Here is a 25933-nt window from a genome sequence, read left to right on the forward strand (position 1 = left end):
TTGCCAAACAATTTAGTTTGTGTAAAAAAAAATGAAAATAAATAAACCTGGTTTGTAGAAGTCTTAGTTCAGAGGTTGCCCAGGACTAAACATGACAGCCGGTAGCTTGTACAACATTGTGAGACTGTCAGAAGCAAGGGAAAGTCAACAGCGTGGTCATTAATAATCCAAGAGGCAGCAGGACGGCGGAGGTGAAGCGCAAAGGCGCGGCACGTGGCAAGCTGACACAAATTCCAGTGGTTTAAAAAAAAAAGGATTCCATGCAGCAGAAGGTCCGGGAAGAACAACAGAACATGAAGAGCTATTTGTCTGATTGGGGGGAGTGATTTTTTGTTTTTTTTAAAACTAAGAACTACAACCAAAAAAATGTATGGCCCATTAAAAAATAAAATACATTTCAAAAGCAGCTATTGCTGCAGTGTCCTTAGTCCTCCAGGTTGAATAACAACCAGCATTGTTCAACTTCATCTCTCTGTGCCCATGCCATCTTTGACCCATGTACCCCATGCCCACCCCCACCTCATCCATGACTGGCTAGTGAAGTAGGAACAGCACAGTGATTCAGCACATTTTAGGAGGGCAGTCAAACATGACCTTGCCAGCTTGAAGATGGCGTGGGGGTCAGTGTTGCTCCTGATCCCCAGGTGTACCAGCTGCCAAACAGTAGGGCAGCGTTTAGCCTGGAACATATGCATATGCTCTGGATTTGGCATGTCATTTTTTTTGTGGGGGGGGGGGGGGTAGGTACCTAGTTTTGAGTTCTGTCCCACTTCCTGCTTCTTCTTCTCAGCCACCTAGACGACTCCTCCTCCCCCATTAGGTGACCGTTTTCATCAATGCCCTGGGTCAAGGCTGAGGTTTCCATGGGGGAATACTTGACCTTAAGGCAGACCTCTAATGTGATAAGCGTACACTGTGTACAATTGCACCATAACTGTTCTCCAGCGAACTCTCTGGTCCCTGTGACAATGCACACCTTCTCTGTAATTTGCATTCAGGAAGAACACACTGAGCCAATGTCCACTCTACCTGTCCAGTGTTTTCCCTTACCATTCCCAGTAGCAGAGTGGGCCCTCGCCATGCACCTTGCGTGGGCTCCACACGTGCACTTAACTTGACTCTCAAACTTCCGTACCTCTGTACAGGATGTAAATCTTTGCAGTGCAAACCCACGCCTGAAGCTTTGGGAGACAGACAGCTGGCAGAAGAAGTTCCGACATCATCTCCCTCTCTACTAGAAGCCATTCCACCTATAACAGGTACGCGCTGCCATCAGGCTGGTTGTTAAACTTCCGTTACCCAAAGTAACCACTTGTGTCTTCACACTGTATTACTCTCGCACCGATGTCTTCATACCCCAAGTACCTTAGTGGCCTGAACCATGGGGTATAGTGCCGGTTACTTGCATTACACTTCTTTGAGTAACTTCAGACCAGGCGGGAACAAGGATTCAAAACTGTACTTGAAAAGTAATTACAAGTCCAACATTTCAACAATATACTTCTTCCCTATTTCCCTAATCCTAACTACAGGCTGTGTGCTGCCCCAGTATACTGGCAAAGGTAAAGTCCATGTAAAATACAGAGTCCATCAGATGCATTCTTCCAGTGCTGGTTTCTTTAGGGCAAATCCCAGGTTCTGTTGACTTTACATCCAGATAGTGTTCAGCAACATTTTTCAGTCCCGACTCCCTTGTGGGCGTTGTTCTCTGTCTTATGCCCTTACGAGCATCAGACCAGATGTGGTCCCAGACCTCTTAGCCCTTGTACACACGGTCGGAGATTCCGACAACCAAATCCGTCGGAGTAATTCCGGAAGAGGTCCGGAAGTGATGTTGCATACACACGGTCGGACTAAGTTGTCGAAAAATCCGATTGTACATAACGTGATGCCGTTATTTCGTTACGACGGGACTACGTTCAGGCTAGTAGCCAATAGCTTTGGTCTAGGAATTTGATCTGAGCATGCGTGGCACTTTGTCCGATCGGAATTCTCTACACATGATCGGAGTATGTCCGATTGGAGCATTTTGTCTGAAAATTTTACCAGCAAGTTGGAAAAGTTGGTCCGTCGGATATTCCGACGGAAACAGTCCGATGCATACCACACACAGTGGGAATATCCGACAAAACTCTCCGATAGGACACATTCCGTCGGAGTCTCCGACCGTGTGTACAAGGGCTTAGAACTTTCAGCTCTTCGATATTAGGCTAGGAACTTTCCTCAGCCTCTTCACTGGGCTTCTAATGGGGGGGAACTCTTCATACCAGTGCACTATTCCATATTTATATCACAGGATTAGTAGGCTGGACCCAAAGAAGAATCAGTAACCACAATTGTTGCCGACACACACACAAATGTAGTTGTGGGGACTGTAGGGTCTCTGAATTGTGAACACAGGAATATGTAGCCCACCAAACTGCAATCCTGTAATTTAGCACAATATAGCACAGCATAGCATCATATAGGAACTAATTCTCCATACACAGACGTTCAGTTCTTTCGAAACCACTCCAACACATACTAAGAAATGGCTGCTGGACACCCAACCTTTTATACTGAGGGGACTAGCTGATAACAACGCCCCCATAATTGATTTGACCTAAGTTGGAATGCTTTGCAGTACATCATGATTACAAATAGTGTTGAGCCACACTGCCCTTAATTCTGTTTGGCAGGGTTTCTGTTCAGATGCCAGAAAAGAGCTCTAAATATAAATTCCAATTTTCTGGGCTCCTAGGCAAAGGGGTGTCAAAAAAGCATTGTTATTATCATTGATATTACATATTCTGACATGTTATGAATTTGAATGTTGGCTATGTTGATACTTCTATTGTGACAATGTAACGAACAATATGTTTTGTCAACTTCCTATTGTTTAATTTCGTAACATTGTCTTGATGAATAGATGTTATCCTTATCTGTAAACCCTATTAAAATTTAATAAAATAGGTATGAACAAAAGAAATAGCATAAGGGGGTATGCATCGCCCTGGGAAACATGTACTAATCTCTACTCCAGGGGTAGTTGTGGGGGTCTGCGGGGGCTTATTGTAGTCTGGAAGCTTGCCAAAAACATTTCTCGTAGCCACTCAGGCAGTCACAGGTCTTTACAAATTTTTTACACCCACATTACCCATGTGTACTGCACTCATAATGTACACACCAATGTTCCTCCCACCAGAAGGCTTGCCAAAGCTTACACGGTTACTCATGATCCCTCACATGCATGGCAAAAGAAGTCTACAACAACATCTATAGTACACAAAGACCTGTATTCCACCAAAATGGAACTATTGCGTTGAAGCCTCCTACACCGGTCTCCATCCATATCAACATTTTCAATTGCTAGAACTTTGACTCTCTTTAAGGGTAGAGTTTTTAGTCAATTTACTCACCTCCCTGACTCCCCCAGTCCCCCATCGGTGACACTGCCTTTGCAATTTCCAACATCTCCAGTATTCTTTAAGTAAAAGAGAAGAGAGCACCACAAAGTTCTGTAGTTTTCACTCCCCCAGGAGCCCGCAGTTTAAGGTCCCTGGGCCTTTTTTTGTCATTGCACCCACCGCCAGGCACACAAGCAGTCACTCCTTTGGCTCAATTAACAGTCTAGGGGTATGCTTTTCTGAGATTCTACTTGTATAGGAGTAAAGTAACTGTGGGATACTTCCGTGACTCTAGTAGCAATTTGAAGACACTAATCTTCCTACTATTATTGTGAGCAGGGTCCTTGTACTGTACAAGCAAATAGTGGACTGAGCTATACCGGGACACCAAGCACAATGTCCCCTTTGATCAATACTGACTTTAGCACCCAAGTGATAACAGCAGCACACAGTCTCAGGGATCTCTCATTCCACTGTGTACTCACTAATGTCCCTGAATAATTGTACACCACCCTCCGATATCTTTCAGACTCTGTCAGAGAGGTTACCTTGATGGACGCGGTGTTGGCCGCTCTGGTGCACGCCGGTGTGCGCTTTCCTGTGCGTGCTACTGCGCATGCCCCTGTGGGCACTGTTGTGCATGGTCTTGTGGGCACTGGTGTGCGGGCGCACACGTGCATGGCCTTTGGCACCAATTGGCCTATTTAGGTTGTCAGTGCACTCTGCTCGGTGCTGTCTGATCATCAGCTCCCAGTGTCCTTGCTCCTGTTACATGTACACATCTTCCTGATCTCCTTGCTACTCGGATACCCCCGACTTCTGCCTTCACCTGATCTCGGCCTGTCTTGACTCTGCTACTGCCTGCTCCTCTGTACCTCGCTGCCCATCTGTTGCTGAAACCCTACTTGTGTCCAGACCTGACTGTCCTGCTCCTGCTCAGTACCTGTTGCCTGTGTTCCAGCCTGCCTACCTGCTGCTTGAAGATTATCCTCCTTCCTGCATCTGCATCTTTACTGCCAGGCTCTCATACTATTCTGTACTCCTGTGCCTCCTGTTTATTCTACCAGGGGCCGCGAGTCGGACACGTAAGGGAGACCACCCTCTGCCCAAGCCGACTCACCGGTCGGGTACGTAGAAGTCTGACAGACACCTCTCCACCAACTTTCAGCAGAACGCCCCTCCCAGCTAGTCCAGCTGGGACCTTGATAAACAACAGACACATGGCAAGCCTGCCCAGGTTGGCAGCAGTCCTCCAGTCCCAGATCTCCTCCTTTAGGACAAGAATCCCTTCTGTTCCAAGTCTCAGAGTATTTATGCTCCTTCCCAGCCACCATCTGGGCACATCTCCTCAGGGATTGGCCGGGGCTGCATACATATTCAGCTGACTCTCGCAAAACCTTTCCAGACAGACAGGAGGAAACAGTCAACCTTGCAGCCAGTGAAACATAGAACAGACCAAATTATCACTTGCCGTTCAGTTGATTACAGCGAGCCAGTAACTAAATATACCTAACCTAGCGCCTCTCTGGGAGGGTGCTTTAGTTCTAACAGTCCAAAAAGATATAAAAATATGAAATGCAAATATTACCGTAGAGGTTTAACTTCCTAGTTGAAGGGAGCCTAGACACAAGAAGAGATCCCTAAAGTTATCAGCTAGTATGTAGATAAGTAAAACCAATTTAGCAGCTAAAGGAAGGGGGCAATTGTGTACCATTGAAATGCAATGGACTCTCAATCTCTCAAATGGGACTGGTAAAATCTTGTGGCGCACTCTACTTTTTCACTCGAATACCTTACCTTAAGGACCATGTGTGTGGCCTTTATGTAAAAAGTAAGACTGCACTGCTTTGTGAAACCAGCTAGGATGGAGTCCAGGGCCTGACTCCCTTGTTTCTTTTTTGCTTTTAATAACCAAGCACCGAAATATCACAAAGGAGATGTAGCACCTACTTCATGAAGGTAATGCCTACCGATCTTTAGAAATGAGATCCATTTAATGATCCATTTTATGAGATAAATACACAGAAGTTACCACAAGTTGCTATGTTTTTATATAACCTCTAAAGGAACGACATGAAATTAATTGCTGTGCTGGGATTTGGAAGCCAACATCCCACCCAACCACAGGCCTATACTTAGTGCCAGCCTAGTATGTTGCCATCTGGCTCATGGAAGGTCGGTGTCTTTTCTTTCTCTTTTTTTTTTTTTCGTGATGGCCTCTAATTGCCTAGAGCAACATTTTGTGGCTTTACCTTCTTCTGCCAACGTACATTTTCATTAGGGATTTCTGTTTGATTTGAATCCAGTCTGCTGACAACAGCAACAAGTTTTCCACCCTTGATGTCTTCATTTTGTTGTGGTGCCAAATTCTATTTGTTTCTTTGTTCCGACTTTACGACGTTACTAATCGCCCCGTGATTATGTCTTCTTATGTGCGATCATCCCAGTTTGCAGCTGTGTGTACCTTAAACCTTGGAGGAGATGATGACAGTGCAGAATTCGCCACATCTCCCCGGTGCAAGGTGTTTGGTGCTTTGGTTTTAGCATTTGGGAGATAAAAGGCAGTTTTTAAAGGACCAACCTAAAAAAGGGTAATCTATTATAATTTTCTGCTGGTCTGCCATTGTTGTTCTTCTGAAAAAAACTCTAAGGTTCCTTCAGAGGTTGCTAGGGGTTTCTTGAGCTGTGGCCGATTGGTGCCTGCATTGTTTCGGGGTCAACGCCCCTAAGGAGAGCCAACAGCGTGACATGAATGATATATATCTTTAAAAGGTGACATTCTTCCTCCTTGACAACCAATGTAAGGGGCATTTCCCATTTCATTACCAATGAACTGAAGTTAATAAGGGTTCCCCGAGATCTGAAAATTATTTTATGGTTTCCCCTGGGATGAAAAGATTAATAAAGGCTGAATTTGTTTTTTTTTAAAAGGAACCTAAGTTCCCCCCAATTTCTTACCAAATTCCGTGGCGTCTTGACACGCTGGGTCCCAGGTCATCTTTCTTCTGCAATACAGAGTAGGAGGGTCTTTCATTGAGCACCCACATCCATCCCTGATGATGTGAATGCTTCCCATTGGCTGAAGGTTGACTTTATCAGTGAGGTCCTCAGTGAAGTCCTCATGTGATGACCTAATTATGTCAATTGAGGACAAAACGCATAGGGTGGAGCTACGGCATGTGACATCATCGCACTGGGTATCGTGGCCATCTTGTTGGTTTGAAACTTCAAAACCTTGTGACCTGCTGGATTTGCTTTGATACATGTGTATAGAGTTTATGATAAATGTGAGTGATCATTTTTACTACATCACGAGGCAGCTCTCTTTTTGATTTATATGCCTTCAGGAACTGATCCTTCATCCTGGTGGAGTGATCTTTTAACCTGAAAATGTGCCCATAACATTCAACAAGTACAAAAGCTTGGGGTTATGGTGATCGGCTGTATGGATTTTGTGCATGAGTACTTTTGACCGCTTAATTATTTGGTGGTCAACATCTGGCGGTAAGAGGCTGTGAGGGTCATTTACTATAGCGCTGCAGCATTAATTTGTGCTAATTACCGCAAATTAGCGTTAATCACGCTAATCAGCTCTAAAATGGTATTCACTATAGCGCTGGTAAACTGATCCTTCATCCTGGTGGAGTGATCTTATTAACCTGAAAATGTGCCCATAACATTCAACAAGTACAAAAGCTTGGGGCTATGGTGATCGGCTGTATGGATTTTTTGCATGATTACTTTTGACCGCTTAATTATTTGGTGGTCACCATCTGGTGGTAAGAGGCTGTGCTAGCGCTGCAGCACTAATTTGTGCTAATTACCGCATATTTGAGTTAATCGCGCTAAAATGGTATTCACTATAGCGCTGGTAAAAAAAAATACTCCCAAAATCGAATTTACTATAGTTCCCTGAAACCAAATAGCACCCAAATCTTTACTCTGCTAAAACCTGGAGTAGTGCACATGTAAATAATGTTTAGATCATTATATAATTGCCTAAATGGTACTGAAATGTGCGGAGACTGTAAGCCAGGCTTTCTCGTCAAACATCAGTACCTGACCTCACAAATGCTCTTCTGGAAGAATGGTCAAACATTCCCATAGACACACTCCTAAACCAGAAGAGTTGAAGTTGTTATAGCGGCAAAGGGTGGGCCAAATTAATTTTGAACCCTACGGACTAAGACTGGGATGCCATTACAGTTCATGTGCGTATAAAGGCAGGCGTCCCAATACTTTGAACAGTATATTGTATATTGCTTGTGACACTGAGCATGGCTATGGACTTAGGGCTGGTTCACACCGCAGAGGTGCAGTCTACATGTGTGAGGCTGCCTGCTGGCTTAGTGGGTAGCAATTCCATCTAGCAGCACTGGGTTTGCTGGTTCAATTCCCCAACATCCTAATGTTTATATGTTTATATGAAGTTTCCACCTGGCCATGGAACAGCTGAGCAGCCAATTGTCCCATTACTTTTGGTGAGGCACATATACAAACTGTTGTAATTCCTACCCCGTTTACCAAATTTGGATGTAAATACCCTCAAATTAAAGCTGAAAGTCTGCACTTAAAGCACATCTTGTTTGTTTCATTTCAAATCCATTGTGGTGGTGTATAGAGCCAAAAAGATTAGAATTGTGTCTATGTGCCAATATTTATGGACCTGATTGTAGCTCTTATTTATGCCGCAATCTTTGATTTTACTGTTATCTAGATAGTCCTTTTCTGCACTTCCTCCTTTTCTGTCTGTGTGATGTCCTTAGCTTCCCGTTTTTAGAGCGCGCTCCCTGCCGCAACGTAATTTCTTCATAGGAACTACAACTCCCTTGATGCTTAGCAGCATCGCGCATTCGCGTTGCCACTATTTGTGCGAACGAATGAGAACGAGCCTTGTTCTCCAGTCTGTTACAGCCTTCATGGGGAACAGACACCTCCCAGCAGCCACGCCCATTCCCGCCTCCCTATCATGCCCATAGTCTGAATAAACAGTAGTTACCATGCAACTGAAATTATAAATAATTTTAATTACTTTTAGATCTTTTAAACAATTATTATTATTATTTTCTTAAAAATCATTTTAAATGGCTGCTGGCCTTGTATGAAAGTCTACAGCCGACAAAGTTGAGACCTGAGACACTCTCACTTCTGCAAAAAAAGGGGGCGGAGTAAAGGCGGGGCTGTGCTGCTGAGATCTTTCCCAGTTCAATAACATGGCATGGGAGGTGGAGCTACAGCATCTTAGACACGCCCTCGACTCCCCTGCCTCCCGTGCCTGTGAACGCAGACAGCGTCTCCCCGCAGGGATTTAGTCCCAAGGGAGGGAGTGCGCACGTCTGATGAACGCCAGGCAGAATGGCTCGGATGAGGGGGCAACCTTATAGAAGAGGAACAGGAAGTTAGAAAATCAGACACCAAAAAGAACCATTTCAAAAAGAAAATGAAGGAAAAGGTAAGTAAACACAGAGTACACTACCTTACAGTAGCATAAATAGAAGATAAAAAACAAACCTTTAGTATCACTTTAATGTTTGTTAGCACTAATCATGCCCAGGGACTTGAAATATTAAAATTATATGGTTTGCACTGCACAGGTACATATGCTTAGTAGACTGTTGCTTTGTTTATGCGCATGCAAATGGACTTCGATCTTTGGTCAGTAGTTGAAGATTTGATGCACAAGGGCTAACACAGTTGCAAATAGTATTATGTGTTCCTGCTCATGAGGTGCAATCACTTTAGACATACATGAAGAGACAGATTGAAAGATACTGGTGGGCATGTACTTCTACTGGGCGTGTGTCAGTGTGCTAACAATAAAACCAATCTTATATAAAGGGCTGCAGTAGGGGGGGTTCGTTTGGCCTGAGAAGGCCAGTTTTTTTGCTGGGATTTGTGAGAGAGAAGGTATGATATTGTGCCTATTGACAAACGCCCAACTAGGGCTGTTTGCTGAAATTCTTGTTCATTTTTTCCATCAAAAGTAGATTTATGTGGCCATGCTGTCAATGTTGTGTGTGTGCTGTTCCTGTCTGACCATGTAAACATGATTTGGGAGCATGTGCTGACCTTCTAGTCTTTGATCTCATTGCTTAATCATGTACACAGAAATGCAGCTTCCAGCAGAACATGGTCACCTATGTATGTGTGTGGATTGTGGGCTGGTGGTGGGTGTTATATTTTGAATATATGCCTTTTCTAATATTATGTTGAAATGCTTTGTAAGAATGACTGTTAAAGTGGTTGTATATAAGTGGCTATAATAAGGCTTACCTGTAGCTACCCTGGATATCTCCTAAACCTTTCAGGTTTAGGAGATATCCCCTGTATTTTCAAATGCCAACATCATCCGCACATGCGCACTGAAGCAAGCTGAAGCAATGCCACGTATGTGCTGTTGCTTCAGTGAGTGTGCCGTTACCGGCGGCTCCCGCCACGTCATCGTGGCTAAAGCCAATCACAGCGCTGGAGTCCGCGATACCCTGAAGTAATTCCAGGTGGAAGTGGTGTACAAGGATGGCTGCAGGGGCTTCGATCTCAGGTAAGTAATTCATAATGAGCTAGTATGCTATGCATACTAGCTCATTATGCCTTTGTCTTGCAGGTTTTTTTTTTTTTTTTGTCCTAGGGTTTACAATTACAACCACTTTAAGTATGTTTCTATAATCTTGCAGTTAAAAATGTGGGCTGGTGGGTGAGTTGTCGTATGAAATGTTGCCCGTTATACACTGAAAGTAAAGCTGTGTCCACTCTAGGGTTTAGACAAATTTTAGATTGTAAGCTCCTATGGGCAGGGCCCTTAAAATCCAATTGCTAACTGTTTTGCATCCTGTAGAATTTTTTTTTTTAAGCTAGTAAATGAATGTACATCATTTTGTTTCTGCTGGCAAAATAAGTACATTATTGAGCTTTTTTGTTTATTTTTTTTTCTCTTTTATTTATTCTTTTTAATTGGTTTGGGGGTGGTGGTTTGGGGGAAGGACAATATCTTTCTTTTATACCTTATAATTTCTATATGTATTTGTGCACCAAAACTAATCTCTTCAGCACTCCTGCAAGTAAATGATAAAGTTGGAATATTTATATGTAACAGCTGAGGAGAATTGCAGGTAATGAATTCAGCCGGTGGATAGGCAGTGCTTGTGTCAGCCCTGGTTCACATTGGTGCGATTTTACATGTCAAATTGGCGGCAATTGCACCGCTCTAATTGGTGTTCCAAGAGTAGTTTCTGTACTACTTTTTGGCGACTTTGGGTGCGATTTTTATTTACATCAATACACAGAAGTCTCTGCAATACCCCCCCCCCCCCCCGTAGTCAGGACTGACACACGGGAATTAAATTGTGTGAGTTCAGCAGAACTCGATTTCCTCCCGCTGTCAGCGTGAGCCAGGGCACAAATTGGGCCTTTATCTCTGTAATTCACCTGCTGCTATCCCAGGGACAACATTTCTTATCGAACTTACTTAAGTTTACCTTCAAATATCATCTGTAGAAATACAGATTTGCTTTCTAATCGCGGTTGCGATCAAATATTCGCAGCTGCGATCTAAAGAACGTGGTTTCACCTTCTGACCCGGAAATGAGTCATTGTAATCACTTGAAAGTTCCTGTGTTGGTCAGGATCTCATCTAGGTGGACAGGGCAAGGTCCCTCATTAGCAAAAAGATGGTTAAAATGTTATATACATTTTATATTTGTGAATAAAAGGCTGCTATGACCGGTTATACTCCAATTAAAGTGGTTGTAAACCCTTACAACACACTTTCACCTACAGGTAAGCCTAGATTAAGGCTTACCTGTAGGTGCTGTAAATATCTCCTAAACCTACATGGTTTAGGAGATATTTACAATTCCCCGTACGAGGATTTCTTCCGCTCATGCGCCGATGTACTTGGCGCATGGGCACTTTAGAAGGGTCACGGCGTGCCGTTTTCATTAAAACGACATGCCGTGACTGGCGCCTTCCATGCGGGAGTGATGTCACGCCACTCCGGCCAGAGCCGGATTCCATGACCCCGGAAACGAAGATGGACGCTTCCAGCCGGCGAGGAAATCGGGGACATAGCTGGCTCCTGTGTCAGGTAAGTGCGATGCATAGTAGTCCATTATGCTTTACCTTTGCAGGGAAACAAAGAGGAAGTAAACCCATCAGGGTTTACTTCCTCTTTAAAGTGTGGTCTCGTTATTATAGGTAAGGTTAAGGGGGAGTTAAGGTTGGAGTATAAAAATGATGGCAGTCATTATAAAGGGGAGGTGTACATCTTATCTACACTGGTCATGCACTTACTCAATGTGGGGTGAATGTGGTAGTTAGATTTGGTGGTGTTGGGGTTCATTGATTTGTTTGGCATCACCACACATTTGCTTCTGGCCCATGTGCACATATCACTTCCTGCATTTGTTCTGTTGATGTTAATCAGTAAGGACTATGCAAATATAAATGAGAGCTCCTTTCTATTAAATATATATGACTTGTTTCACAGTTGGGCGACTTTTCCAGCAAATTTGGACCTCCGAGTTGTATGACAAGTTGTAGCCCATGATTCTCAATGATAACCATTCATATCTGTGCTACCTTAAGTTGCAACAACTTCAAAGTAGTCCCTGTACTACTTTGGTGCGACTTTCATGTGACTTGAGGTACATAGGGCGCAATATTACACAGGCATTCCCAGAAGTTTGGGCCAAGTTGCAGCAGCAAAGTGGCAGAAAAATAGTGTGACTTTCAGGTGGTAGCAGTGTGAATGAGATTCATGGATAATACCTTTGAATTAAGCCCTATTCTCACTTGTGCATCCTGCAAGTGGGTCAAATTCGTCCCTGCACTAATTTGGCTTGACTTTGATGTGACTCGAGGCCCATATACCGCAAGATTACACAGCAATTGGTCGCACAACTGCAAACACTGTAGCTGCTGACATTTAATAAGCACACTTACCTGTCCAGGGCGCCCGCGATGTTGGCCGCCCGAGGCTGACCGATGCCTCGGCTCTCGGGTCCCGGCGCCGCCATTTTGGCTAAGGGAAACAGGCATCACTGCCCGTTTCCTACTGCGCATGCGCGAGTCGCGCAGCGCTTTGTGAATGGGACGCGCTGTGTTCTGGGACACACAGTTCCCAGAACACAGCGCGACCCATTACCCAGAAGATGCCACATGGAGGAGAGAAGATAGAAGATCTCCACGGAGGAGGAAGAGGCAGATTAGGACGATGTGCCTAGCAACAGGCATTTCTGGTAAGTAAAAAAAATATTTTTTTTTCATTTTTTTTTTCAGATTTTTTTCCAATTTTTAATGTATTTTTTTTTTCAGGGTGGCCCTCCACTTTAAGCATTATTAAAATTACTGCTCCTGAAAAAACAGCCTTTTAAAAAAACATTTTTTCCAATTGATACATGTCCCCTGGGGCAAGACCCAGGTCCCCATGCACTTTTTATGACAATACCATGCATATAAGCCTTCAGTGAGAATTTTGGAATTTGCAGTGCTCATTGTGCTCACTGTGCCTGATATCAATTAATTCTCCTGAAGAAGCCAATTACCAAGGCGAAACATGCAGAGATGAAATCAGTCAGCACATGTATTAGTACTGTAATATCAATATCTACTTTTTGTATGTTTGTTTTTATTGCTCTAATAAATTTCTAATATTCTAATTTAGCACCTTAAAAATTCCTAAGTGTATCTCTAAAATTTCAATTATCTTCCAAGGGATGTGGTGCTTTATCCTTATTAGATAATAAGCAAAATATTCTTTCTCCTTTGGATTTTGCAGGTTCGACCCCCATTGACTTCCACTATTCCCGCATCTGTGATCTGACAAGTATGTTGGCCGGAAATAGCGCTGCTTTCCATTTGCATTAGTGCCCAGTTTCTGAGCGTTGGAGTCTTAATTGGCCTTAATTGGGCGCTATTTTCCGGGACTCCAGTGTCATTTATCAGGGCTATAGTAAATGACCCCCTGTGTGCGCTTTTTAAAAGTAGAAGGAATTCTTTTGAGCCACTTCATGATTTTTGAGCATGGCGCTTTATAAAACATAGGCGCTTTATTAAAAAAAAAATATATTTTTTTAATTTTTACACTGTCCCTTTTTTTTGATCACTTTTATTGCTATCGCAAAAAATTTAGCCATCCCTTGCAATCACAATACAGCATGGCAGGTCCGCTTTATGGAGAGATCCCCCAAATCTCTCCTCTATCCTTCAAAAAAAAAAATATTAAAAAAAATATTTTGCTTTAAAAAAAAAAAAATGGCCTTGTTTACATGTGGCTGGAACTGGAAGTGATGTCATGACATCATTCCGGTCCTTCTGGGGCATAGAGAGGAGCAGAGACCATCATTTCCTTACGCTCATCTCTGTGCCCAGCCACCGCCAGCGCTGGATACATTTTCAGGCTTCCAGACTTGCCAGGTAAGCCTGAAAACCACCGGGACTACCCTTCTAATGCAGTGTACACGCGACCGGACTGCAAAGTTCTGAGGGAACTAATCCGCCGGACAATTCGATCGTGTGTGGGCTTCATCGGACCTTTGCTGTCTAAAAATCAGACGGACTGTAGATTTAGAACATGTTTCAAATCTTTCGACGGGTCGAAAAATCCGTTCGTCTGTGTGCTAGTCCAACAGACAAAAACCAACGCTAGGGCAGCTATTGGCTACTGGCTATGAGCTTCCTTATTCTAGTCCGGTCGTACGTCATCGCGTTCGAATCCGTCTGACTTTGGTGTGATTGTGTGTGGCCAAGTCTGTTTGTTCGGAAAGTTCCATGAGAACTCCGCCGAAAGTCCGTCGGGAAGACCGTCGGACCTAGTCTGCCGGAAAGTCCGGTCGTGTGTACGCGGCATTATGCCGCGTACACACGACCGGACTTTCCAGCAGACTAGGTCCGACGGGATCATTCCGTCGGACAATCCGATCATGTGTGGGCTGAGCCGATCATTTTTCGTTATAAAAATCCGACGGACCTGGAAATAGAACATGTTCCAAATCTGTCCGATGGGCTCAATTCCTATCGGGGGAAAACCGCACGTCTGTACGCTGATCCGACGGACCAAATACGACGCAAGGGAAGCTATTGGCTGCTGGCTATTGAACTTCCTTTTTTAGTCCCATCTTAGGTCATCATGTTCAAAACGGACGGTCGTTCGGAAGTCTGTCGGAACTCCGCTGAAAAGTCTAGCTACGACTAAGGCTTTTTCCGAAACGCGTCAGTTTTATTGTTTTACTGTCACTCTGATGTACCAATAAACGACACTTCAAGGAGTGTTGCCGGCTCTTCTTACTACCACTGAAAAGTCAGTCGGAAAGACTGTCGGACCCAGGGCCGGTGCTACCACTAGGCAATCTAGGCAGCCGCCTAGGGAGCCTAGGGCGCACTACTGCCTAGGGGCGCACAGTCTGCATGCTCTGCAGGCTGCAGCATGTAACTAACTCAGTCCAACCGGTAGTGTAATTAGAGGTGCCTTCACAGCACTGAAGCCAGCGATAGAGGAAGCAAAGCCAATTCTTCCCTTTATAGCGGCGTATTCTGTCACATTGGTAGGGCAAAGGGGGTGGGGTCGGGGGGTGGAGTCAGGGGTGGACCCAATGGGGGTGGCAAAATGAGGTTTCGTCTAGGGCAGTGATGGTGAACCTTGGCACCCCAGATGTTTTGGAACTACATTTCCCATGATGCTCCGGCACTCTACAGTGTAGTTGAGCATCATGGGAAATGTAGTTCCAAAACATCTGGAGTGCCAAGGTTCACCACCACTGGTCTAGGGTGTAAAAAATCCTTGCACCAGCCCTGGGCGGACCTAGTCTGTCACATGGGTAGGGCAAAGGGGGTGGAGTCGGGGGTGGGGTCAGGGGTGGAGCCAATGGGGGTGGCAAAATGAGGTTTCATCTAGGGTGTCAAAAATCCTTGCACCAGCCCTGGGCGGACCTAGTCTGACGGAAAGTCCGGTCGTGTGCACGCGGCATTAAAGTGACCCAGCAGTGAATCGACCTCTCAAAGCACTTTTATGAGAAAGGCCGACGCCTGAAGGGTTATGGCATCTAGCCGCAGTCATAACCCCAGTATTTAACGTCAAAATAATGATGTATTTTCCCAGCTAGGCGGTCGGCAAGTGATTATCAATCAAACTATAGACTTTGACGCAGGTATTTCGCCTTAGCAAAATAAGTCAGGTCTTCTCCTGATGTAACTTTGTACTTACATCCCAAAATCGTCAAAGATTCTTGCCCTCGGCTCACACTCCATTTAGCCTCCTACAGCTTACAGATATGATCATTAAAATTCAACCATGTAATTATAATTCTTAGACAGCATTAAAAGATGAGATGCTGTGTTGTTTTCCATCCTCACCTTTCAAAAATCACACTGCAAAAAAACATCTAAATTATCGGATGGAAGGACAACCTTTGTGGCTTTGGTAAGTCTGGTGGAACTTTCCTGACCTTATGAAGAGGGCCGCTGGTGATCTCACCTTGTGTGGGCAGTGAATGTTTAGAAGAAAGGATTAAATGAGAGACTGACACTTAAGATGCGGTGAGACGCGAAGATACGGGGTGTAAAAGCGGTTTTAAGTGGCATAATTTTCTCGGAATGCCGGGTTTCTTACATTTCTAAGACTTCGAAATAAACAAAAAACACAATCTGCAGTGCACAAGACATTTATCAACTGTATTAAAGTGCAGTATCTCACAAAAGTGAGTACACCCCTCACATTTTTGTAAATATTTCTTCTATCTTTTCATGTGACAACACTGAAGAAATGACACGTTGCTACAATGTAAAGTAGTGAGTGTACAGCTTGTATAACAGTGTACATTTGCCGTCTCCTCAAAATAACTCAACACACAGCTATTAATGGCTAAACCACTGCAAACAAAAGTCCAAATTGGGTCCAAAGTGTCAATATTTTGTGTGGTCACCATTATTTTCCAGCACTGCCTCAACCCTCTTGGGCATGGAGGTCACCAGAGCTTCACAGGTTGCCACTGGAGTCCTCTTCCCCCTCCTCCATGATGACATCACAGAGCTGGTGGATGTTAGAGACCTTGCGCTCCTCCACCTTCTGTTTGAGGATGTCCCACAGATGATCAATAGGGTTTAGGTCTGGAGACATGCTTGGCCAGTCCATCACCTTTACCCTCAGCTTCTTTAGCAAGGCAGTGATTGTCTTGGAGGTGTGTTTGGGGTGGTTATCATGTTGGAATACTGCCCTGCGGCCCAGTCTCTGAAGGGAGGGGATCATGCTCTGCTTCAGTATGTCACAGTACATGTTGGCATTCATGGTTCCCTCAATGATCTGTAGCCCCCCCAGTGCCGGCAGCACTCATGCAGCCCCAGACCATGACACTCCCACCACAATGCTTGATTGTAGACAAGACACACTTGTCTTTGTACTCCTCACCTGGTTGCCCCCACACACGCTTGACACCATCTGACACCAAATAAGTTTATCTTGGTATCATCAGACCACAGGACATGGTTCCAGTAATCCATGTCCTTAGTCTGCTTGTCTTCAGCAAACGGTTTGTGGGCTTTCTTGTGCATCATCTTTAGAAGAGTCTTCCTTCTGGGACAACAGCTATGTAGACCAATTTGATGCAGTGTGTGGCGTATGGTCTGAGCACTGACAGGTTGACCCCCCACCCCTACAACCTCTGCAGCAATGCTGGCAGCACTCATACGTCTATTTCCCAAAGACAACCTCTGGATATGATGCTGAGCACGTGACCTCAACTTCTTTGGTCGACTATGGCGAGGCCTGTTCTGGGTCGTCGAATCTGTCCTGTTACCTGCTTCACCCCCGGAAGATTTTAACCCCTTCCTGACCAGAGCACTTTTTACCATTTGGCACTGCTTCGCTTTAACTGACAATTGCGTGGTCGGTCAACGCTGTACCCAAACGAAATTTGCGTCCTTTTTTCCCACAAATAGAGCTTTCTTTTGGTGGTATTTGATCTGCGGTTTTTATTTTTTGCGCTATAAACAAAAAAAATCGACAATTTTGAAAAAATAATATTCTTTACTTTTTGCTATAATAAATATCCTCAAAAGTAAAAAAAAAAAAAAAAAACACATTTCTTCATCAGTTTAGGCCAATATATATTCTACACATTTTTAGTAAAAAAAAAAACGCGCAGGGTTCATCATTTCCCAGGAGCATAGGCAAGGAAGGAAGTCACGAGGAGCTCCGCGAACCAGGAAGTGGCAGATTACGAGGACTACATAGCAACAGGGCGTTTAGAGTAAGTATAAAAACATTTTTCCTCCAAATGTTTGTTTATAGGTTAAAAGGAGTCTTTTAAAGTAAAAAAAATTTTTAGGGTGGAACTCCGCTTTAAACTCAGGGAACATGTTCTTATCTGCTGTTATAAATGATCTTCTACAATTGTTGTGCGTATACCACCCCTACTATCTTCTCTCTCTTTTTTGTTCTTTTTACAAAATGTTTTTCACAGTTTTGTAAACAAGGCCACTGTTAGAAATCATGGGGCCCCATTCAGCCCTCCTGACAGGCCCCTCCCTTCTCTGCTCCCACTTCCTGTGCCCATCTGTTAACCTGATTGGACCCAGAGAAATGTAATTTAAGCCCTGGTCAGCAAGTAGGAGTAGGGGTGTGGCCTAGTAAAATCCATTTATTCAGAAATGAACAATGAAGTTACCCTGGGCCCCACCCCTCTGTTTAGCTGATGGGGCTTGGGGCCGGTACAACAGGATTGGTTGTACTGCCTTATCCTAGGCCCTGGTTGCCAACCTCCCGCTGCATTTTTTAATGATAAAGCATGGAAAATATACGGGCGGAGCGCATTTTTTTACCGGCAACCTGAAAAATTACAGAAACTCTTAATAAAGACAATCAATATTTAAACAGTATACACACGATATATAGAAACACTGACAACACCCATAACAAGTAATTGGCCTGGTTTACACTTCAAAAGTCAACATAACATGACATAACTTGACAAATTATCATCCTCTGATATTTACAGAGAGTTGTAAAAATTACTGATTTTTACAAACTGTCTGTAAATTTACTGAGGGTTGGCAACCCTGGTTTTTGACATTATGTACCATTATCTGCTCTCGCCTTCTTCTTTATTGTTTTGTATAAGGCTATTTTGTAACAGTTTAACCACTTACTGACCGCCCACCATGGATTTACGTCTTTACTTTGATGTTAAATACCGTTGTTATGGCAGCGGATAGCTGCCATAACCCCGGTATTTTTATTCATGGTGGGTGGTCTGCTTTCAGATAAAAGTTGTTTCCACGGCGGATTGGCCACGAGATCACTTTTATGGGTGGCAGGAGAGGTGCTCAGCCCCTCCTCCTCCTCTCGCCCCATCCCAGTGGTCTCCGCCGCTTACCGGAGCCGTTGGAAGCAGCGGAGTCTTTTTGACCCCAGATCCCAAATTAAAGAGGTCCTGTCATGCTTTTTTTTTCTATTACAAGGGATGTTTACATTCTTTGTAATAGGAATAAATGTGATCCAATTTAATTTTTTATTTTTTTTAAGGTACAGTGTAAAAATAAAAAGTAAAATTAATAATAATAAAAAACTATTTAAAGCACCCCATCCCTCCGTGCTAACGCGCAGAAGCAAACGCATATGTAAGACGCGCCCGCAGGTGTAAACGGTGTTCAAACCACACATGTGAGGTATCGCCACGATCTTTAGAGCGAGAGCAATAATTCTAGCCCTAGACCTCCTCTGTAACTCAAAACATGCAACCTGTAGACATTTTTAAACATCGCCTATGAAGATTTTTAAGTGCCAAAGTTTGCCACCATTCCACGAGCGGGCTTTACTGTTTTCTTATCTTTTTAATTTAAAATTTTTATTTTTTTCACAAAAAATTGCGTTTGTAAGGCCGCTGCGCAAATACGGAGTGACATAAAGTATTGCAACAATCTCCATTTTATTCTCTAGGACAGACTTTCTCAACCTTTTGAAAATGGAGGAACCCTTGAAATAACCTTTCGGTCTCAGAGAACCCCTGTTAAAAATGGCTATATCTACAACTCAAGATAAATTTGTGGGTTGGTCAATGGAAGCCCTTGTACACACGGTCGGACATTCCGACGGAAAATCTCCGATCGGACCGCGTTGTTGGATAATCCGACCGTGTGTGGGCTCCATCCGACTGTTTCCGTCGGAATATCCGACCGACAAAGTTTTAGAGCTGGGCTATAAAATTTTCCGACAACATGGTCCGATGGGACTTTGTCCGATCGTTTGTAGAGAATTCCGATCGGACAAAGTGCCACGCATGCTCAGATCAAATTCCGAGACCAAAGCTATTGGCTACTAGTCTGGAAGTAGTCCCGCCGTAACGAAATAACGTCACCACGTTCGTAACGATTGTATTTTCCGACAACTTTGTCCGACAGTTTCGGACAAAATCCGTCAGACAAAACCCGACGGATTTTGTTGTCGGAATGTCCGACCATGTGTACAAGGGCGAAGAGTGCTCCTTACATCTATGGTCTTGGGGAAGAATTTCCTCCCCCTACAGATAGCTAAAAAGATCATTGGTGTCACTGGGAAGTTATCTGAGAGGCAAAAATCGGTCATTGCTAAAGGAACCCCTAGCAGCCATTGGAGGAACCCTGGTTGAGAAACCTTGCTCTAGGGCAGCCTTTCTCAACCTTTTAGCCCTAGAGGAACCCCAAAAATATTTTTTATGTCTCGAGGAACTCTTACTAAAACCAATTTATCAGGGGTCAATAGGAACAATGCTCTTTATACGGGTGGCCAATAGGAGGACTGTCCCACATAAAGTGGTGCTCAGAATGCCACCCTTAAAGATAGCTGAAAAGATATTTGGTGTCATGCTGTTGGCTTTGCTAAGTGATGCTGAACCTTGAACTCTGTAGGCATCATCAAAAAGGTGGTTCATCAGCCCCAGCTCAAGGAACCCCTAGCAACCTCTGGAGGAACCCCAGGGTTCCACGGAACCCTGGTTGAGAATAGCTGCTCTAGGGTGTCTGAAAAAATGTATACAATGTTTTGGGGTTCTAAGTAATGGTTTTAATTTGTAAACAACAGGTGGGAAAAATAGGCTCGGTCCTTAAGTGGTTCAAGTCTTTATAGAACTAAATGATTGGCCTATCAAGTGCCTCAGTACCCTTGGTGGAGAATCCATAGACTATTGATGAACATCAACAATCATTCCATGATTGGTCCTTCGTAAACCAATTCTGAGCCTGTTTTTTTGCTTTTGCATGCGATGCTCAATGCGTGGAAACCTTTGTCTTGCATGATCTGCACTGGAAAAAAATCTGAAAGGTTTGCTTGTACAATCACAATTACCGGACAGGAACTCATAGGTCTTATTCTTCCTTTGAGGACAAAAAAAAAAGAAACGTCCTGCATTTTTTATTTTATTTTTGTAGGAACTATCCTTTGCAAATTATGGCTCATAACCTTATGCAAAGGGTCACCAATGCTTTAATTCAAATGATTAAAAAACAAAAAAACAAAGGGGAAAAACAACGGCTGCTTGTTCTTGTTCCCTAATTGAGTTGTTTTTATGAAGTTACTTATTGAGAGTTAGCAGTAAAATAACCTGCTATTTCATTGTGGGAGCCTACGTGATCTGCACACCCCACAACGCTAATGATAGGATTGTGAGCCATTACATCAGATCAGACAGTCTGTGATTAAACGCAGGTAATGGAGCAGGGCACACAGAGAGAGATCCTCTGTGTCTCGTATCCCACCGCACAGCATGGGGGCAGCTCATGCATTTTTTACTTCAATGAATAATTTCCTTTGACTTAAAGTCAACTTCGAAGAAAAACTAATCAGGCTGGCCAATCTTTTGAAATTCATATGAGCTGCGAGGGATTTGGCCAGGGAAATGAGACTTTGGCTACGTCTTTTGGAAATCTTTTTTTTTTTTATTTAACGATGGAAGATTCGTAATTGTATTTCTTCATTAATGGAAATGTACAGTTCTCAAACAATGTAATATGTACAGTATATACTGTATATCTGTTTGATAAATAATGCTATCGATTTAATTCCAATATTTCTTAAAATAGTTGTAAATCTACGAACAAAACAAACAAACAAAAAAAAAAACATAGAAAAAAAAAAACATAGCATACTAGCTCATTATGTATTACTTACCTTAGATTGAAGCCACCGCAGTGGTCCTCGTTCACCGCTCTGGCCGGCGACATCGCTCCCGGAGTTACTTTCAGTTATCCGGCGCTGTGATTGACCGGTAACGGCACATTCTAACTGAAGCAACGCCGTTGCTTCAGTGCGTATGTACCGATAATGTCGGCACATGAAGATACAGGGGATATCTCTTAAACCGTGCAGGTTTAGGAGATATCCAGGGTAGCTACAGGTAAGCCTTATTATAGGCTTACCTGTAGCAGAAAATGGTTGTAAAGGGTTTACAACCACTTTAAAAAAAGGTGTTCCTTTGTATAATGGGTAGCCGTTATATACTCGGGTTTTTCTATGATTTGTGGTGCCATTAAAGTAGGAGTAGTAGAGTAAAGCAGGGTTATAACCAGTGGTGGCTCATCCATATGTAGCGCATGGGCGACCACCCCCCTAATCCATGCGCCTGGCCCCTAAACTACATGTAAAGCGCATGTATTCCAATGTTTTTTTTTTTTTAAGCACGTGATTAGAGCTGGAGGCTCTAATATTCGCTATTGTCTTCCTGATTCTCCTCCCGCCCAATCAGGATTGGAAGCTGGTTCTGAGACCAGATTGGCCGAGAGGAGAAGCAGGAGCTTCCATTCTCCTTCCTCCTACCTGGCTTGGTGCCGCACGTCATCAAGGTGTGCCTAACACTTCGGCTCGGATCCCCTGGTCTTCTGACCCGCCTCCCAGTTGACCTCCCTTCACGACCGGCTTGGCTTGTTCTGGCAGGCACACCAGACCCTTCACATGGGTGCCGCCCCCTAATGCATGCACCTGGTCCCTAATCTGCATGCAGAGTGCCAGATGCATGGATTCCAATGGGACGCCAGATGCATGGATTCCAATGGGGCTTTTTTTTCCAAGCACGGGCTTCCATTCTCCTTTCTTCCACCTGGCTTGGTGCTGCACGTCATCAAGGCATGCCTAACATGGCTCAGCTCAGCTCCCCTGGTCCCGCCTCCCAGTTGGCTTCCCTTCAAGATCGGCTCGGCTCATTCTGGCAGGCACACCGGACCCTCCGACTTGGTCCACGTCTTCCCACATTACGGGGCATTACATCTCCCGGGATAGAGCCATGTCCTTCACTTTAGGGGTAAGTTCTCCATTTGGTAGATTTCCAGTCCTTGACATCAGGTGTCAAGGACTGGACCTGAACTCAGGACCTCTGCTGTGTCTGGCAGTAACAATGTTGCTGAGCCCCCTGAAATGCTGGACAGTAGCCTGCACAATTCCTTGAACAATCTTGCCTTGAACCCAACAAAGGGGCTGGCATGACATTGTTGACCTAATATGGCCACATGCCCATAGTTGGCTGATGACATTGTCCAAATATGGTGATGTGGTCATATTAGATCACTGATGTCACCTGTATTCCTTCCCATAAGTTACGTGCAGTTGCAGGATAGGGGATTCCATGGCCACAGCTGATTGGGATGACGGCCTACAGTTATGTGACAGTTTTGGATTCAGGCCGAAACAAGTTCTGCTTAAACCTTATCTCATTTCTACTGGTGGTCATTCAAAATTTTGGATTTCCTTTCACTTTTGCTGATAACCGTCTTGTCATGTCCCCATGGTCATGTGACAGTTTCCCACAGGTTTGAGCCTGAACCTTAGTTCCCCCTTAGTCACCAGGACAGGAATAAAAATCATTGGCACCTTAGCTCCTCCTTAGTCAACAAGACAGGAATAGATATCTTCAGAATCTTAGCTCCTCTTTAGTCACAAGGACAGGAATAGAAATCTTTTGAACCTTAGCTCCTCCTTAGTCACCAGGGCAGGAATAAAAGTTTGAAGTTTGCCAAACTTTAGCTCATCCATAGTAACCAGGACAGAAATTGAAATCTTACAATGGGGACACTGGTTGCCACAATCTGGAGTCAGGTTCTGTGACCAGTAGCTATAGCAGTAGCGAGGCACCCACCGACCAGCTGGATAAGTTCAGAAACAGGTCACCCCTGGCAAATGACACAAGCTCTCCTGAGATCTAGAGTCTAAGTACTGACCAGAGTTCACCAGAGCTCCTGATTGTAGAGATGGGTTTGTCAGCACCAGGTTGCAGTCCTCGGGATTGCTCCACCAGGAATTAAGCAAGCCAGGGTCCTGTAGCAGATAAAGCAGTCAGGTATAAGCAGAAGCATAGTCAATAAACAAGTTGAAGGTAGCTAATGAATGGTTGCAGGTTAGGATTAAGCAGAAGAGTAGCTGAGGAACAAACAAGGGTCAGTAATGAGTGGTAAGATATGAATGGCAGCAAGAGTGACAAGAGCAAGATAATGGCTGACGAGAGCACAATAAACTGGCAAACAGGAAGTGCAGAGACATGGCTTAAATCAGAAAGTTAATGGGAGGAGGAAAGAGTTCAAAGTTTCAGATCAACAAGGTTCAAGGCAGAATCATTCAAGGAATTGTCCAAGTGGCTCAGCATAGGTGTGCACAGCCTATTGGATTAGGGTCTGCACCCTAAAGCTCAACACACACACATGTCTACATACACATGGCGCCAGCCCTTCTCTTATCACTTCTGTTATCAGTCTCCCTGCCTGCACTTCTCGTTGGGCAGAGCCAGTAAGATGGAGATCTTTCCCATCTTCCTACTGGCACACAGAGCAATAATGCTAATGTGCATAGGGTGATAAGGGTGTGCCAGGGCACATCCGGCACACCCTGTGTACACACCTATGTGGCTCAGCAAGGACAGCTACTGCCAGACACAGCAGAGGTCTCAGGTTCACATCGATGGTCCTGTCGCTGGTTCTGGTGACTACCAAGGATTTCCTCTCATTTTCTGTTGTAGCTATGGGACAGGTAGTGAAGGGAAAGCTCCCCAATTCAACACAGATGGCAAAAAAAGAAAAACAAAATAACGTATCCAAAATAAAAAAAAGTTGCGTTCTACTTTGAGGCCAAAAAAAATGGACGATGGGTACTTCCTAATTTGTTGTCTGGAACCCACACAACTGAAACATATTCTGACCCCCCCCCCCCCCCCATTTAATTTACTAAAACTGGCCCAGAACTTTATTATATACATTTTTGTTCCTTTAAATCGAGGCAAATCCAAATAACAAAAAAAAAAAAAAGAAGTAACATGGAATAAAAAAAAAAAAAAAAAAATTGCCATTGTTAAACCTTGTCTGGAAGTTCTCCTGGTCTCCGGAGGAGACATTGTTATATTAATCTAGTTCTCCATTTATTTATTTATTTATTTGTTTGATAATAGCGTAGTTTAGTGTGTAGGCCCGGGGCTCTGGTGGTGATATTGTACTTGCGATGAATGAAGCGGGAGACTGCAGGCTGGGACTGTGCGCTAGGCCCTGCCTGAATCTATTCAGGCCAAACCTAATCGGCTTCAGCACATCTCTGCGCCAAAGCTTTCTCGCTGAGTTGTGGATTTCTCTCTGGGTTTTTGTTACTGTTCTTAAAAAGCTCAGCTGGCTCCTGGGTCTGAAAAGAATCAAATTATTAAAGATTTTGTGGAAAATCCAGTGAGAAAGGGGCCGTGTAATAATGATAGCATTGTCCCGCGGCGGAGCCTTCCCAGCGACCGGTGGGGTGAAATTGTCAACATGCTCTTTGTTTTCTTAACCCTTTCATTAGAAACAAAATAATATTTAGCTTACCACTAAATAGCTTTTTTATGTCCCCTAATCCGGTAGATTTTCTTCCACGTTCTGATTTTGGCTCGTCTCCAAAATAGGTTTTATATCGGCGCATATTGTGTCACATCATGGAGAGAGAGCGCCTCGGCTACTACAACGTTACTGATGGTGACGGAGGACATTTGCGACTGCGTTGACTTTGCGTAAAGCTGTAGTCTTTGGGGAATAAACAAGTAGTATCGTTTTTTTTATTTTAATGGGCCTTTAACCACTTGGCACCCATCCTACGTCTATTGACGTCATGGGCTTTCGGTGGTTATATCTGAATGATGCCTGAGGACACAGACATCATTCAGATATCGGCGTTTTCAGCCGGCGATTTCCTGCACCATAAGAATGATCATAGCGGCTACGGGGACGCCCCCCCCTCCCGCCGCCCTCTGCTGCTTGTACCGACTCACCGCTTCCATCGGTGAGTCGGTCACAGGATCCGCCGGCCCCCGCCAGTTACCATAGAGATTTCCGGCGGACCGGATCGTCCCCATGCTCGTTCGGAGGCCGGGCGCGATGTTATGACGTCACGCCCGGCCTCGGTATTCAAATTAACGGCACCGATTTGGCAGGGAAGCCAGGATCGTTTTTTTTATTATTATTATTATTCCCAGCCTAGAGGTGAGATGTGGGGTCTTATTGACCCCTTATCTCACTGTAAATATGTCCAATCATGCCATATTCCTATTACAAGAGATGTTTACATTCCTTGTGATAGGAATAAAAGT

This window comes from Lithobates pipiens, unplaced genomic scaffold (genome assembly GCF_037356315.1).
Source record: "Lithobates pipiens isolate NorthernLeopardFrog02 unplaced genomic scaffold, aLitPip1_a1.2 Scaffold_19, whole genome shotgun sequence".
Lineage (NCBI taxonomy): Eukaryota > Metazoa > Chordata > Amphibia > Anura > Ranidae > Lithobates > Lithobates pipiens.